Source organism: Chiloscyllium punctatum, chromosome 27 (genome assembly GCF_047496795.1).
Source record: "Chiloscyllium punctatum isolate Juve2018m chromosome 27, sChiPun1.3, whole genome shotgun sequence".
Classification (NCBI taxonomy): Eukaryota; Metazoa; Chordata; class Chondrichthyes; order Orectolobiformes; family Hemiscylliidae; genus Chiloscyllium; species Chiloscyllium punctatum.
Window position 1 is genome coordinate 26,206,736 of NC_092765.1, and position 13,185 is coordinate 26,219,920.

The window sequence follows — 13,185 nt, forward strand, 5'->3', positions numbered from 1 at the left end:
GAAACTACACCACGAATTAAAGCGAAGGACACATCCTACACAGTGAGGTAACTGGGTTCTAGGGGCACTGAGGGCAGTCAGGCAGACCCTGACAAAGGGCAGGGCATTGGTGAGAGCAGGTGACACAGTTGCCACAGGGATAGTCAGGGGAACTCTCAGTACCCAATCAGGAGGTCACTTAAGTGACTAAAGTAGCCTCTGGGCAGGGGGGAATTGGGAGGTAGACAATGTCTCCCTGCTGCCTAGTACATCACCAGAAAGTTGGTCAAAATCAGTCCACAGTGTGTTTACTTCATTGAGATATCAGAAGATTAGGTTTGTTCATGAGTCGATCTGTCTGCGAGAGTCACACAAATTGTAACAGAATAGAAAATTAAAAGAGGTGGGAAAGCTGCACAGTCATTGCATCATGACACAGTTTACAAGATGATATTAGCTGTTGCAGAGATGTTTAGTGCCTTATGACAGAAAATATGGAATGGTTCTTACTACAAGTAGCAGACAAGCAGTTTGAAATGATCTCGTAAGTTCACAAAGACTTGCAATTAAGTCAGCAATTGTTTACTTCAATGATGATGTTGACAAGAGACATGAGTCACAATATAGGCTAAAAGACAGCCCACTAAAAGACAGCCTGAAGCAAGCCTGAAGATGAGATTCTCAGGGCTCACATTTAAGGGTCCAGTATTAAAGCAGTTTTCACTATTTTAGACTTGTGCTGTATGAACAGAACCCAGAGTAAAATAGAGCTAATTGAGCAATCCCATTCAACTTTTTACAATATACCTCATTCAGGATCTCTGAGCCATGATGCCAGGGTTCAACTCCCAGCTGCTTCAAAAGGTGTGCAATAACAGAGTCATAGAGATGTACAGCATGGAAACAGACCCTTCGGTCCAACCTGTCCATGCTGACCAGATATCCCAAATCAATCTAGTTCCACCTGCCAGCACCCGGCCCATATCCCTCCAAACTCTTCCTATTCATATACCCATCCAAATGCGTCTTAAATGTTGAAATTGTACCAGCCTCCACCATATCCTCTGGCAGCTCATTCCATACATGTACCACCCTCTGTGTGAAAAGGTTGCCCCTTAGGTCTCTTTTATATCTTTACCCTCTCATCCTAAACCTATGCCCTCTAGTTCTCGACTCCCCGACCCCAGGGAAAAGACTTTGTCTATTTATCCGATCTACACCCCTCATAATTTTGTAAACCGCTATAAGGTCACCCCTCAGCCTCCGACGCTCCAGGGAAAACAGCCCCAGCCTGTCCAGCCTCTCCCTGTAGCTCAGATCCTCCAACCCTAGCAACATCCTTGTAAATTTTATCTGAATCCTTTCAAGTTTCCGATAGGAAGGAGACCAGAATTGCACGCAATATTCCAACAGTGGCCTAACCAATGTCCTGTACAGCCGCAACATGACCTCCCAACTCCTGTACTCAATACTCTGACCAATAAAGGAAAGCTTACCAAACGCCTTCTTCACTATCCTATCTACCTGCAACTCCACTTTCAAGGAGCTATGAACCTGCACTCCAAGGTCTCTTTGTTCAGCAACACTCCCTAGGACCTTCCCATTAAGTGTATAAGTCCTGTTAACATTTGCTTTCCCAAAATGCAGCACCTCGCATTTATCTGAATTAAACTCCATCTGCCACTTCTCAGCCCATTGGCCCATCTGGTCCAGATCCTGTTGTAATCTGAGGTAACCCTCTTCGCTGTCCACTACACCTCCAATTTTGGTGTCATCTGCAAATTTACTAACTGTACCCCTTATGCTCGCATCCAAATCATTCATGTAAATGACAAAAAGTACAGGGCCCAGCACCGATCCTTGTGGCACTCCACTGGTCACAGGCCTCCAGTCTGAAAAACAACCCTCCACCACCACCCTCTGTCTTCTATCTTTGAGTCAGTTCTGCATCCAAATGGCTAGTTCTCCCTGTATTCCATGAGATCTAACCTTGCTAATCAGTCTCCCAAGGGGAACCTTGTCGAACGCCTTACTGAAGTCCATATAGATCATATCTACTGCTCTGCCCTCATCAATCTTCTTTGTTACTTCTTCAAAAAACTCAAATCAAGTGTGTGAGCCATGATTTCCCCCGCACAAAGCCATGTTGACTATCCCGAATCAGTACTTGCCTTTCCAAATACACGTACATCCTGTCCCTTAGGATTCCCTCCAACAACTTGCCCACCACGGAGGTCAGGCTCACCGGTCTATAGTTCCCTGGCTTGTCTTTACCACCCTTCTTAAACAGTGGCACCACGTTTGCCAACCTCCAGTCTTCCGGCACCTCACCTGTGACTATCGATGATACAAATATCTCAGCAAGAGGCCCAGCAATCACTTCTCTAGCTTCCCACAGAGTTCTCAGGTATACCTGATCAGGTCCTGGGGATTTATCCACCTTTAACCATTTCAAGGCATCCAGCGCTTCCTCCTCTGTAATCTGGACATTTTGCAAGATGTCACCATCTATTTCCCTACAGTCTATATCTTCCATATTCTTTTCCACAGTAAATACTGATGCAAAATATTCATTTAGTATCTCCCCCATTTTCTGTGGCTCCACACAAAGGCCACTTTGCTGATCTTTGAGGGGCCCTATTCTATCCCTAGTTACCCTTTTGTCCTTAATATATTTGTAAAAACCCTTTGGATTCTCCTTAATTGTATTTGCCAACGCTATCTCATGTCCCCTTTTTGCCCTCCTGATTTCCCTCTTAAGTATACTCTTACTTCTTTTATACTCTTCTAAGTGACTCAATCTAACCTGTCTATACCTGACATATGCTTCCTTCTTTTTCCTAACCAAACCCTCAATTTCTTTAGTCATCCAGCATTTCCTATACCTACCAGCCTTTCCTTTCACCCTGACAGGAATATACTTTCTCTGGATTCTTGTTATCTCATTTCTGAAGGCTTCCCATTTTACAGCCGTCCCTTTACCTGCGAACATCTGCCTCCAATCTGCTTTCGAACATTCTTGCCTAATACCGTCAAAATTGGCCTTTCTCCAATTTAGAACTTCAACTTTTAGATCTGGTCTATCCTTTTCCATCACTATTTTAAAACAAATAGAATTATGGTCGCTGGCCCGAAAGTGCTCCCCCATTGACACCTCAGTCACCTGCCCTGCCTTAATTCCCAAGAGTAGGTCAAGTTTTGCACCTTCTCTAGTAGGTACATCCACATACTGAATCAGAAAATTGTCTTGTACACATTTAAGAAATTCCTCTCCATCTAAATCTTTAACACTATGGCAGTCCCAGTCGATGTTAGGAAAGTTAAAATCCCCTACCATAACTACCCTATTATTCTTACAGATAGCTGAGATCTCCTTACAAGTTTGCTTCTCAATTTCCCTCTAACTATTGGGAGGTCTATTGTGCAATCCCAATAAGGTGATCATCCCTTTCTTATTTCTCAGTTCCACCCAAATAACGTCCCTGGATGTATTTCCAGGAATATCCTCCCTCAGCACAGCTGTAATGCTATCCCTAATCAAAAATGCCACTCCCCCTCCCTTTCTATCCTTCCTGTAGCATTTGTATCCTGGAACATTAAGCTGCCAGTCCTGTCCATCCCTGAGCCATTTTTCTGTAATTGCCAAGATATCCCAGTCCCATGTTCCTAACCATGCCCTGAGTTCATCTGCCTTCCCTGTTAGGCCCCTTGCATTGAAATAAATGCAGTTCAATTTATTAGTCCTACCTTGTCCCTGCCTGCCCTGACTGTTTGACTCACTTCTGTTCTCAGCTGTATCCGTCTCAGATCGATCTCTTTCCTCACTATCTCCCTGGGTCCCACCCCCCCACCTTACTAGTTTAAATCCTCCCAAGCAGTTCTCGCAAATTTCCCTGTCGGTATATTCATCCCCTTCCAATTTAGGTGCAATCCATCCTTCTTGTACAGGTCACTTCTACCCCAAAAGACATTCCAATGATCCAAAAATGTGAATCCTTCTCCAATACACCAGCTCCTCAGCCATGCATTCATTTGCTCTATCCTCCTATTCCTGCCCTCACGGGCTCGTAGCACTGGGAGTAATCCAGTTATTACTACCCTTGAGGACGTCCTTTTTAAGTGTCTGTCTAACTCTCTGTAATCTCCCTTCAGAGTCTCAACCTTTTCCCTTCCAATGTCGTTGGTTCCAATGTGGACAATGACCTCCTGCTGGCAGCTCTCCCCCGTGAGAACATTCTGAATCCTCTCTGAGACATCCTTGATCCTGGCACCAGGTAAACAACACACCATTCTGCTTTTTCTCTGCTGGCCAAAGAAACATCTGTCTGTACCTCTGACTACAGAATCCCCTAACACAATTGATCTCTTGGAAGCCGACGTACCCCTTGTTGCATTAGAGCCAGTCTCTACACCAGAAACTTGGCTGTTTGTGCTACGACCCCCTGAGAATCCATCACCCCCTACATTTTCCAAAACAGCATACCTGTTTGAAATGGGTATATCCACAAAAGAGTCCTGCACTAGCTGCCTACCTCTCTTACCCTTCCTGGAGTTAACCTATCTATGTGACTGTATCTGAGACATTCCCCCCTTCCTATTACTGCCATCCATCACATACTGTTGCTGTTGCAAATTCCTCATCACTTCTATCTGTCTCTCCAACCGATCCACTCGATCTGATAAGATCCACAGCCAACATCATTTATGGCAGATATAATCTGCAATAACCCTTAAACTCTCTTCAAACTCCCACATCTGACAAGAAGTACATATCACTGCAAAGGCCATTTTTGCTCCTTCACAATCTACAGACCCAGAAAATAACACCATCTTATACCTCTACAAACACTGCCCCAGGTTAAATTAATAGATATGGCTTATATTTTAAGTTTAATCAAGAGACTTATCTCCAAAAACATAATCAAGAAAGAATCCACTATACTCACTAATACAGCCTCTCTCTTGGACAGACTTAAAACAACAATTAACTTATCTGATTCTGTGCTGTGAACTTCGCCCAACAGTTCCTCCAAGATTAGTTGTGAATTTCATTGTTTGTTAATTTTCCCAGATGCACTCCGATGTCCAGCAATACACGAATTCAAACAGCAAAGGCGCTAACTGTACAGGTTCTCTCTCTCTCCCCTGCACTGTCCTAACCATGTGAGTCCTTTGTCTGCTCTTCTCCCTTTTAAAACTGCTGTTGTTTTGACTTTTTTTTTTCAAAGTTCCAAAACAATGCAACAGCATATAAAACAGTAATTGCTGCTCCTGGAATTCGATGAAATTACCTCCAGCACCTAAAATACCTCAAAAAAAAGGAGCAGCTCTTACAGCCTGAAATTTTTCCCGTCCTCCATCTTGGATTACCCAGAAACATCTCCAAACTGGTTGATTAGAAAATTTCTTTGTATACCATATAAAGGTACAAGATAGCTGGAGTCATTCTTGTCCTTTTCCAAAGGAAAAAGTTCCACTTGGCATCCCCCTAAAATAGGATACACCAGACTGCGCATTCAGCACATCATGCAATCACTTCGAGCCATTGAGATGGACAGCACAGAAACAGACCCTTTGGTCCAACTTGTCAGTGCTGACCAGACAGCAAAACCCAATCTATTCCCATTTAGCAGCACTTGAGCCATATCCGTCTAAATCCTTCCTATTCATATACCTATCTAGATGCATTCTAAATGTTGCAATTGTACCAGCCTCCACCACTTCCTCTGGCAACTCATTCCATACATGCACCACCCTCTGTGTGAAAAAGCTGCCCCTTAGGGCTCTTTTATATCTTTCCCCTCTCACCCTAACCTATGCCCTCTAGTTCTGGACTCCCCCACCCCAGGGAAAAGACCTTGTCTATTTAGCCTACCCATGCCCCTCATGATTTTATAAACTTAAATAAGGTCACCCCTCAGCCTCCGACGCTCCAGGAAAAACAGCCCCAGCCTTTTCTGCTTCTCCCTATAGCTCAAATCCTCCAATCCTGGCAACATCCTTGTCAATCTTTTCTGAACCCTTTCAAGTTTCACAACATCCTTCCACTAGGAGGGAGACCAGAACTGCAGCAATATTACAAAATTGGCCTAACCAGTGTCATGTATAGCCACAGCATGACCTCCCAACTCCTGTACTCAATACTCTGATCAATAAAGGAAAGCATACCAAACGCTTTCTTCACTATCCTATCCTACCTGTGACTGCACTTTCAACGAACTATGAACTTGCACTCCAAGGTCTCCTTTTTCAGCCACACTCCCCAGGACCTTCCCTATTAAGTATATAAGTCATGCTCTGATTTGCCTTTCCAAAATGCAGCACCTCACACTAAATTAAACTCCATCTGCCACTCCTCATCCCATTCGTCCATCCAATCAAGTTCCCATTGTACTCTGAGGTAACCTTCTTCACTGTCCATTTCACCTTCAAACTTACTAACATTATTGCCTATGTTCATAACCAAATCATTTATATAAATGACAAAAAGCAGTAGACCCAGCACCGATCCTTGTGGCACTCCACTGGTCACAGGTCTCCAGTCTGAAAAACAACCCTCCACCACCACCCTCTGTCTTCTACCTTCGAGCCAGTTCTGGATCCAAATGGCTAGTTCTCCAAATAGCTACTATTCCAGGAGATCTAACCTTGCTAACCCGTCCACCAGGAGGAACCTTGTCAAACATCTTACTGCATGTAAATCCTTTCCATCAGGATTCCCTCCAACAACTTGCCCACCACCGACGTCAGGCTCACTGGTCTAAAGTTCCCTGACTTGTCCTTACCACCTTTCTTAAATAGCAGAACCACTTTAACCAACCACCAATCTTCTGGTACCTCACCTGTGACTATTGATGATACAAATACCTCAGAAAGGGGCCCAACAATCACTTCCCTATCTTCCCAGAGTTTTAGGGTACACCTCATCAGGTCCTGGGGATTTATCCACCTTTATGCCTTTTAAGACATCCAGCACCACCTCCTCTATAATATGAGCATTTTTCAAGATGTCACCATCTATTTCCCCACATTCTATATCTTCCATGTCCTTCTGCACAATAAACACTGATGCAAAATACTCGTTTAGTATCTCCCCCATCTCCTGTGGTTCCACAATAGGCTGCCTTGCTGGTCTTTGAGGGGCGCTATTCTCTCCCTAGTTACCCTTTTGTCCTTAATGTATTTATAAAATCCCTTTGGAATCCCCTTAACCCTATTTGCCAAAGTTATCTTGTGTCACCTTTCTGTCCTCCTGAATTTCCTCTTAAGTATACTCCTACTGCCTTTGCACTCTTGTAAGGATTCACTCGATCTCTCTTGTCTATACCTGACCTATGCTTCCTTCTTTTTCCTAACGAAAACCTCAATTTCTCCAGTCATCTGCCAGCCTTTTCTTTCACCCTAACAGGAGTATTCAGTCTCTGGACTCTTGTTATCTCATTTTTTTGTTTGAATGAGAATTCATGAAGGCCTCCTGAATCACGTGAGATGATGCTTCACACCAAGTTGATCCCAGGTTGCAGACATAGTCTCCAGAGACAGAGGCCGTCTGCAGCAGGCTGACCAACAACACAGCACAATCACCAGAGCACCAACATGCCAGGTCAGCCACAATGGTCAATGGACAAAAAATGTCCCTAACTTCTGACAAAACATCTGTATTCTTTGATTATTACCTTGTTATGTTGGCTAAAAAAAAATCCACCTATCTCTGCAGGCAGCTCAAATGAGAACTCTGTGTCGACAAGTTGTTATGGAAGAACCAGTGCCTTCCTTTCATGTGAAGTTTGGAACATTGCAATCACTAGCGCAGGGAACATTCTTCACTAATTATGCACAAGATTACTTGCTGTGAATTAGTCACTAGACAATTACATAATATGTGGAATCTCCTGCATCAGCTCATCGCATCAGTTGCATTTAGCACCTAATCATCACACCATTCCTCTGTGATACAGAAATCTAGTATCAGCTATGCTGTTTTGTCTTGGCTCTGAATTCTGTGCCATGCCTGAATGAGAACACAAATCTGCCTCCTTGCTGCAAGTAGACCAGCTACTGATGATTCATGCTGAAGATTCCAGTCAGTAGTACTCACAGTAAAAGTGACAATTTATGATTCACAGTAAAAGAAAGCATTCATTTTCAATAGATTGAATAATAAGGAACCAGTTGAAAACGCAACCATGTTATAGTTGTAGCACTACTCCAGGCATAAAATTATAATTCATTCTGGTGCAGTCTATAAAGTGAATGTCACAATTTCATTTTGATTTCACCAGTGGCTTTATTTAATGGTCTTATCGAGACAATTTCTCTGCTGAGAATCGACTTTACCATTTATCTAAAGGCTGCAGATCAAATTAGCAGGAATTGTGACAAAGCGCCTTTGCAATAACCACTGTCTAGTTTCAAAAGTCTGGATGTGAAGTATGGAACTTCTTTAATACCTCCGTTTTACTTCGATCTCTGTGGATACACGCTATGTAAAAGTCAGCGTTAACACCTGCAAATAACATGCCTGTGGAGACATCATGCTGAGGCATGTTGGCTTGAAATTGCATCATGATGGCAAGGGCCAGAGCAGTTACAGATCTGTACTGGATTAAAAAGCTACCATCAAACGGGTGTTTTATCCATGGGAACCCGAGGGTTCAATGACTTTTGAACTATTTACAACACACAAATCCAGACCCAAATATGAAATGTGATACCATTCTTGTCCGTCCTGCTTACCTACTCAAATAATATGTTAGCAAACGCATATCTCCGTGAACATGTCATGCTGAACTTACTTCCTACCTCAAGGGGAAAACGTTGCCACAGCATGACAACAACACAGATTGTTTCCATGAACAAAAAATGGCTGCAGAAATTATGATTTCAAAGCAAGGAAATAATTTGCCATATTAAAAAGGGTCCAGAATGATGTTCATGATCCTAATATCATTTGACCTTTAAATCCACTGTGAAGAACACCATTGTGACTTTTCTTATACGATGCCATGGGAGATCAACATAGAGAAATACTAAATATAAAAACACACCAACTAAATACATTAAAATAATCTTATACTGATGTCGTACTCATGGATATTAATGTTATTTCTTTTGGACTTAGCAGCAATTTGTTTTAAACTGATGGGAACATTCTAATATGTAACATGCAAATAGGGGATGGTATGCACCTTCACAGCTTATTCCTACTGAGCACAAAAAAACATGCAAATCAAACTGAGGAATGTGGGATTAGAAAACAGTACTGTATTCATTATATAATAGCACTAATGCGGAGAACGAGCGTTAAAATCCCACCAAGGTAGCTTGAGAATTTGAATTCAAATAAAAATATTTGGAAACAAAAAAGGTGTTAATGGGTTAAAAAAAGACCATGAAATCATTGGTTCTACTGAAACCCACATTACACAAATGACCTTCACAGAAGAAGCTTGTCTGTTACTCTACTCCTCTCCACACAACCATGTTTTCTCTTCACTATCCTCTGAAACAGCAAAGTACTGAGTCGCGTTCAAGCACTGCAAAGAGAAAATGCGATCAATAGGCAGATCACCGCTGCTGCCTTATAGCAACAAAGAATAGATCCCACCTGGAAAATTTATGTGAAAAAGACTTGCTGACCATTTTGTCGTACCTGTGAACAAGCATTTCGAAATGTGTGCAAATAAGTAAATGTCCTTTGCGCTTCTACAGCCCCTTGTCTTCCAAAAGCATAAAAAATAAAATGTGTCTTTCTTGAACCAAAAGTAGATGCCTCCATACTTTCCCACACTGAACAGCCCCTTTAGTTTTGCTGCCACTCACTCAGCATGTCTATGCATTTTCGTTACTTGCTATTCCCATCCAGATTGCTTATTCTGCCTCCCTGACTTTAAGAGTCATCTAAAAACCTGGATAGCACGACTTATTTATTTTTTAACTCAATTCAGTATTTGTGGTAGAAATCTGAGTCCCTAGAACAGCTCACATTTCATAATTCTCAGATCCTAGCAGAGTTTTTTCCGATCATCTCCAGTTTCTGACTCCTATCACTAAACCAATATCATAAGGCAACCTCTAATTTTAACTGCCTTCATTTTAGTAATAATCTCTCACTAAAATTTAAGTGCCTTCTGAAAGTCTATTCAGACATGTACGGATAATCCTCTAACTACCATGCTAGTAATATCTAAAAAAAGCAGAATAACATCAGTTATATGTGACCTAACCCACCTGATCACAGCTAACTCTCTTTGATAATTTCATACTTGCCCAAATATTCAGTCACAGCCTAAATCTTTGGCCCTGACAGAGTTGTAGAAATTCCCAGTTCCATATAGCCAACCTAAAAGAAAGTGTCCTCAATGATTCAATTTCATTCCAGGTGGCAGATGTAATGGGAAGAGCTTAAACCAGCCTACAGAGCTGCAGGATGCTAGGCAGACTGTGGGCACAGGGCTGGCTCAGCAGTCCAGGACTGTGTTACAGCTTTGACAAACGAACAAAAGGCCTCTAGTCCGCACTGCTGACAGAATTTCACCCCCACCCCCCACACTCCCTGTGTCATATTGCATTTATACCTAATCATGCCACCCATGTCCCTTACATACCTTCATGATCCATCTCATCGTACATGCCAACCTATCCCTCACTACATATCATGGCCCTTTTAATAATCTTTATGCTAACTTAGTGTTAACCTATGCCATCAAATATCCTACTGTTTTTTGACTTACATTCTCCAAGCCTTCCGCCAACTACTTAATACCTAATAAAATCAAGCATTTGTATTCATAGGCTCACTTCAGAAACTTCAAAAGCATTGGAGCTGAAAATGAAACTGTGAACTGATAGGCACATCACTGTGATATGATAGATTATGAAATCAGTCATGCAGCATAAGTCCTAGAGAATTAGCCCTCAGGCTGATATCAAAAGACACTGAAATAGCAAGCTTTTTTTTAAATTAAAGGCTATATGATTTAAATGCCCTGATAGTTTGGCAGTTCCCTTGACAATGACATTCAGTGTATCCATCTTTCTCTTGCATCTATGTGTACTTTTAACAACTTCAAAGGGCATTTGACCTCTTCTAAGGGCACTCTACCAAAGGTGTTTCTGGACCTAGGATTGGTAAGAAGTGCATATCCAGTAATTTAAATTGAACCTAACTGCAGGGAGCTTCAACTTCTGATGTGCAGTTGGCTCCATGAAACACAGATGTGCAAAGCACAATCTGCACACTTTCTCCAAGCCCCTCCCCACCACAGCCCCACCAGCCACCCTGCATCCCAGAGTATACGAGGGGACAGGGCTTGGTACTTCTAGAATTGAGCTTTCAGAGTAATTCTGGCCAAGATATGGACCAAATGGCACTGAATACACCATTCCAGAAGTCTTGACCCTAAAACTGGCTTCCACTACTTTCGCGGGAGGGCAATGGATGCTGTTTGACCCTCTCCATCAGCACAAAAGTGTGTGCCACACTATTTCTTATGTTAGAATCTAATGAATTCCTGCAACTGATACTAAATGATGGTTCTGTAATTGATTTGCTTCTCCTTCCCTCCCTTCTCAAATACTGGGAGTGACATTTGAAATTTTTTAATCCAAAGCTCTAATTCATTAAGTTAGCAAATTCTCTTTTTGCTTGTTTATCTGATTAGGGTGGGTTAGTGTGTGTAAACCTCAATGAATGTGAGACAATAACCCATGGCTGATAACTTTCTTATATTGATTAAAGCCTGCGTAGTATGACTTTCCTGCCACTGCGATAATTTAAACTATTATAAAGATATTCCAGTACCATTAGCCTCAGTTGTAAATCATATTGCTTAAGACTCTCTATTTAATAAAATGAACTCTACATTCAAGTTTTCCAGAATTTACTTTTTTTTTCCCAAGGAAGTATCAGACAATAATGGAAGTAATCACATTATATTATTCTATTGGCACCAATTTAATTAAAAATTATAGTCTTTCATACAGTTCAGCAGAAATTAAATACTTTAGCTAATAGTAGTCCTTTGGCAAATTATAGGTGTCAAAGGACAGCAACTTAATTAATAGGAATTTTATAGTTTTATTAAACAGAAATGCTACAGTATGAGGTACTAAATATTTCAAATATTAAGTAATTGTAATTTATACTTACAGTTTCATAACTTTTTGTAAAATACAGGTGAATAAAATGGCTTTAAACAGATTTAAGTGCTGAACTTTCAGAAGTGCTTAATATGTTATCAGTCGAAATGAACCACTTCATATGTCTGAACATCTGACAAATTGCATAAAGTACAGTCTACATACTTCACAATTTTAAGTGACAGATGTTCTATTATTAAAAATGGTACCAAGAGAAAACTTAGCCCCCAATCTTCAATGCCAAACACCGTCTGAAAAAAACAAATCTATCAGTCAATATCTTACATCTGGGCAGTCAGACAATTCTTCTGGTAAAGTGGTATTTACTGACAGGAACAAGAGAATAGGCCAATCAGCCCCTCAAACCTGTTCCACCAGTCAATTAAATAATGGATAATATGTACCTCGACCTAACTCACCCACCTTTGCTCAACACCAAAGTTACCTAATTGACTCTTTTCTGTGAACAAGCACTTTGTTGTACAATGCAGTACATTTAAGATTGCCATAAACATTGGTTCCCTAGTGATTCCCATAGCTGTATTGACTGTTCTGGACAATATTCTGGATTGTTTCATGGCTCCACACTTCAGAGGAAACATTGTTCCATGTCCCTTGTCATCATTATCTAGTAAAGTTCAATCAATCAATCTCGGTCCCAACAGCTTCAATTTAAATAATATCCACAATCTTTGAGATAAAAGCATACTTCCGATTTCTACTACCCTTTGGCGAAAAAGTTCTTTGTGAGTACGCCACTGCAAGGTCTAACTCTGATTTTAAGATTATTGTTTCTTGTTCTGGATAGGTTCAATACACCACCCTAACAAACCTCTTTTATTATTATACATTCAACAATTAATGTCTCTACAATCTTCTCTCCTTATCGGAAAAACAAGCCACAATTATGCCAGTCAGCCTAACAGTTGAGATCACACTATTATTCTCATATATCTGCACAAATTCCATTGTATCTGTACTGCATCTATTCTGAGTTAACATATCCTTAGAGGTTATGTTGTGCAAAGCTGAACACAATATTATAGATGATGTCAAGTGAAGTAT

General features: G+C 41.3%; 1 protein-coding gene across 5 annotated transcripts in view; it reads right to left on the reverse strand.

The window, feature by feature from the left end:
• The window catches only part of LOC140453569 (calcipressin-3-like), a 172,626-nt gene that overhangs the window by 88,352 nt on the left and 71,089 nt on the right, over positions 1-13,185 (reverse strand). The window lies entirely within an intron of this gene.